This window comes from Alligator sinensis, unplaced genomic scaffold (genome assembly GCF_000455745.1).
Source record: "Alligator sinensis unplaced genomic scaffold, ASM45574v1 scaffold147_1, whole genome shotgun sequence".
NCBI lineage: Eukaryota > Metazoa > Chordata > Crocodylia > Alligatoridae > Alligator > Alligator sinensis.
Window position 1 is genome coordinate 2,106,035 of NW_005841847.1, and position 5,347 is coordinate 2,111,381.

The window sequence follows — 5,347 nt, forward strand, 5'->3', positions numbered from 1 at the left end:
AAGAAAGGATAGGGGAGGAGGCACAGCTGAGAGAAGTCCCAAGGTGGGCTGAAGAGATCAAAAAAACTTATTTAATATCTCTGCTCTGTGCACGTTCACCAGTATGTGCCTTTTCTCTGTTTTATGTAAAGCACAACACCCTAGGTGCTGAGAGATATTTTGAAATGTGCCAGAGGTATGAGGAGATAGCCCACATGCAAGTAGATAAAGCAAACAACCACAGGCTCAGGGTCTCCCTTTCTGGCTGTTCCCCCAAGATAGTAAGAACTGCAGTAAGTTTTTTAATTTTGCCACTTCATTCACAAGTTATTGAGGAGTGCCTTGAGTCTAATGAGGGGTGCCTTGATTCTAAGGTTGAGAACCACTAGTGTAAAGGAATTTGCACTCAGTTCTTCATCTTCACTGAGGATCACTGGCTTTCGCAGGACAAAAATCTTGAATTGCCTGTTTAACCTCAGAGTCAAGGATTTGCCTTACTGGATCTCTCCCAAATCTTAGTACCTCATGTGAATTTTAACGGCAACAAGATTACAATAATCAGAATTGGTAAGAATCAGATTGTACAGATCCTAACTTTACATTAAAAATCAAGACACGGGGAAAATATAACTGGCATCATGTAATTTTGATATGATCGTGCACTCACTCACAATCTTGCCCTTTAAAAGAACAGCCTTTGATTCTCTAAGCCCATAAGATGGTACAGTACTTAAAAATGTCCATGCTTTTAATTTTGTGAAGATTGACCTTTCATTTTCAAGTGGCTCAATGCCATTTCCTCCTAATGGTTGCACACATGTCCCAGAATCTTTTGCCAGCTGCTGGGACAACTCCTTGAGGCACTGCAGTAGCTAATAAGCATTCTAGCAAGTGTTTTGGATTAAGTTTGTCAGACAAGTCAAGACTGCAAAGGATAGATCCAAAAAAGAAAAAAAAAGGGTGGGGGGGGCATAATTACAGCCTCTGCTGCTTAGTATGTATATGGCCTGTGTTTAGTAATCCAATTAGCATTCTCGTTAAAAAAAATGGGGAGCAAAAAAACAGATGCAGCCCAGCACAGCCAGGAGCAAAACAAGATATTTTGTGTTTGGTTTCAGGATGATGGCAAAGCGCCAAATTTTATGGCTTTCAGTCTAAAGGGCCTTGACAGAAAAGGGCATAATCTACACTTCCTGAAGTGGTCTGAAGATTCTGGCATGCATTCATTTACGGTTACTTCATATTTTGGAAATCTACACAATTAGTGAAGCTAGAAAAGTACTTTTAAAAGAAACTGATTGGGAGTGAATTCAAAACCCTTATTTTGGATTCCATTTTTTATTAACTAAGACAAAAGCTCCCTGTACATTCTACAAATGCTTTCTTCAAAAGCTTACTGAACTTACAGCCTGTAATCATAACTGAAGCTAGCAGCAAGATTAGAAGGGATGCTCAATTTCCACAGACTTCATGAATATTGCACTAGTGGGTCAGACTGCAAAAGTATGTCAGCAGCCTAATAGCTTCAAGAAACAGCATCAGCCTAGGCAACAATGGACACATCTACACATGTGCTTTAATGAGCAGTAGCCTATATGACTGCACATTAGAGCACCACAGCAAAACCCATACTGATACACTAACGCGCAGTAAAATTATGCTACTGCACATTAAGCATCACTAAAAAAAAGCATGCACTTTTGCTGCTGTGCATTACAGTAGCCTAATGTGCATTTCATTAGTACTGTACATTAGAGGTACTAAATGTAATGAGCAGCAGCAAAAGTCCACTAGTGAATATGTAGATGTGCCCACTGACTTCTACTTCTAGGCCAAAGTCATTCCAGGTGACCCAGGGTCCTGCACAGGGCAAGAAGCAGGGCTGTCTGGAGTATCCCTAGGTTGGGTTCTGCCATGATGGAATGCTGCCTGCCCCTTGCGCAGACTGGTAACCACATCCTGTACAGAGTAAATCAGTGCTCAACTATCCTGGGGCTCACCAGGGAATGAGGGAGAATGCTCTCCACACCCCTGCCCTTGCACAGGTCTGTGGTGACTTGGGTCTGCACATGGATCAGAAGGAAGAGGCGCCAGCAACTTAAATAGTCTGGGTACTGTTCAAGGGTCTGTCCGCAGGATTCCCACAGCTTGCTGTGGGGCAGACCATCAGGAAACTAGCACTCTTCCCTTCCTGTGAGATGACAGCGGTCCTCAGGACCCTGAGAGAAGCAACCAGTCATTCAGTTTGCGATAAAAAATTTCTGGGGAAGAGAACTTCCTGGTCAGAAGCACTCATTTTTTCATTGAAGATCCAGCTTTCTTCCGCATAAACCCCCTTGAACGTATGCTGGCTTCTATGCTGGAAGAAAGTAGAGGGGCACTGATATATCGGTCGCATATTGGACTGGCACCAATAAAAGGAAAATTAACATTATTGGCACATGGTTTTTGACTGGTGTCGCCAGTAATGTCACTGTTAAATGGCATGTGTGCGCGCACAGCAACATGCATGCACAGGGCCAGGAATGCAACTCAGCAGCTTGGAGAGCAGCATCTGGCTGGTAAGTCTGTAGGGGGAAAGGGCAGGGCGGGGGAAGAAGGCAGATCAAAGCTCCCATGGTGAAGGAAGGAATGGGGCTGGGGCAGGGGCAGACAGTGCCCAGCCAAGGCAGAGAATGCGACCTTGCTGGAAGTGGGATGGAGCCACAGGCGGCTTGTCCAGGGGGCATGGGAAGGAGGTGGGGAGAGGGGTCAGCTCCCTACCACTGGGCACACCCCTGGGGGAGGCATGGGGGGGCATGTGCACCCCAGGATTTGTGTGCAGGCCAAGGGCAGGCTGCCCGCTGTGGACTTGGGGCCAGGGGCAGTGCCAGCCTCTTCCCGACAAGGGGGCTAGGCCAGGGCTGGGCAGGCAGCAGCGCTGGGAGGGGTAGCTACGGAGTGGGCTATAGCCACCCCAAAATCCACTGTAGCTACCCCTCCTAGTGCTACCACCACCTGCCCCACCCGCCCCAAGCCCAGCCCCATGGCCGGGAAAGGACTGGCACAGCCCCTGGCCCCAAGCCCACAGCAGGCAGCCCACCCTCACCCCACCCACAAATCTGGGGGAGAGGGGTACATGCCCCCCATGGCTATGCCAGGGGTGCGCACAGCGTGCACCCTGGATGAGCCTCCCACAGCTCCATACTGCTCCCAGTGGAGTTGCATTCACTGCCCTGGTTGGGTAGCACTTGCCCCTGCCCCACTCCATCCCTCACTGTGGGGGCCTCAATCTACCCTCCCCACCTCCCCCGATTTACCACCTGGTTGCTCCAAGCTGTCCAGCTACATTCCTGTAAATTAGCTATTGGATCAGTATCAGCTGATACGGCCAGTTAATAATCAGCCATCAGTATTAGCCAAGAAAATCTTTATTGATGCACCCCTAAAAGAAAGTTGTTTCTCCTAGTATAAACGTACACCTGATGATAGCCTGAGAAAGGACAAATGGTTAACTCATTTGCAGACTTTGTGTATATTCTCATCAACCCACAACTGCATGCATCCAGTCTGATAACAGGGAACAAAAATTATGTAAATTTTGTAGCAAGCGTGAGCTGCAAGACTTAGTGGCAAATGATTATGTGGGTCTGATCAGGTGTTAAGGTTGGCACTACCTTTATCTACCCTGTAGTGCTTCACAGAGTACTTATCCAATCTTATCTTTAGGAGAATGTTTCCATTTCAGTAGAGTGGTTTCACTTAAGTAAACACCCTACTTGATTTTCAAAAAAGAAAAAAAAACCTGACTACCCAGGATAAGACTTTTCCCTTTCTTTTTTGCTGAGGTTTTTAAGATTTTAATTATCTGCTTGACCATTTTTTCCCACCAAAGTCCTCTGAAAGCAATTTATAACTAGCCTATTTGAACCTCTTTCTGAAAACTTCTAGAGTACAACTGGAACTCTCTTTCCTCATCAAACCACTGAAGTGAGGAGGAGAGAGGCTAACTTGCACTAGCTTGTAACTAAGTTTGCTATTTCTGAATTGAGAGGCATTAAGGATTTCTTTCATTTTAGTTACATATACCTTAACTACAACAGGAATCTGTAGCTACTTTATGTTCAGCTGCTGTACACCTGAATAAATATATCTAGAAGCCCAGTTCACCTGTGAATCTGTCTTTTCTGGATGGGCAATTATTGTGGGCAGAGGGCCGCTTACTGAGTTTTGGGAAGCCATTGAGGGCTCCATGACAGACAGCCAGGGGCAGATAAATATTAATTTTCTAATTTTTTTAGGGGCCCTGCAGGCCAGATAGAATGGCCTGGTGAGCCACATCCAGCCCCCAGGGCTGCATTTTGCCCACCCCTGCTCTAACACAATCTCAGGGCTGAAGGCAACAATCCCTTGACATAAAGTCACAGAAAATTTAACTTTTTAGGTACCAGTCACCACATTTTTCTAGCCTTCCCAAGTGACCTGCTCTGCGCTAGCTACAGCCCAGTACCTTTGGTTTTAACCATGACATTTCCTTTATAAAAGAGATTTCCTATACAGAAGAGTTAGCTCACTCCTGAAGAAGCTGTTCCACAAATTCAGATTTCAGATAATTTTTTTCAGAAATGTCTAAATTAAGGTCCCGTTTTCAAAAATTACCTAGAGACTTTTGAAAGTTGGACTGGTAGTTGTCACCTGCATCTACATGTAGCAAGAGCCGGAGTGGGGCCAGCACATGCCTCACAGCGTGCAAGGCTGGGCCAGCCACACGTGCCACAAATGGCACGCGGGGCACACTCTACCTGCAGAGTCCCACTGCACCAGCCCCACGTACTAGCGCTGGCACAGCTGGATCCACACCAGCCCCGGAGCCGGTGCTCAGGACCAGTCTGGCACAGAGGCTGCATGCAGCGCACCCCTGACTGAATCCCCGTACGCCAGACGGGCTCCGTGTGCTGCACGGGCTGGATCACAGGACTCCTCGGGCAGATACGGCCCACAACCTACCTTTGATGCCTCCAATTCAGGGCTACCCCATTCATCAAAAGCATGAAGCAGCCCCTGCACTGCAGGTCTCAGCAGCTTCTGCTCCCCACTGCCACCACCTCTGGGTTTTTAGACCTGGCAGATCTGGGCCTCTGGCACCTTGTGTCCTAGGCTCCCTTCTCCTGTGCCAAGCCCTCCTGATACCTTTGAGCCAACTAAGCTGAGCAGAATACCACGCGGCCTCCCCTCTGCCCTGGGCAGTGTCCCCCACCCCCCTCCACTGCTTCAGCCCCCGAGGCTGAGAGAGAGAGAGGGGCTCGGTAGGGCCGGATCAGGCCAGGCCGCGCAGGGGCACCAGGCTGAGCCGGCGGGGCGGCGGCCCGGCCCGCGGGCACCGAGGCGC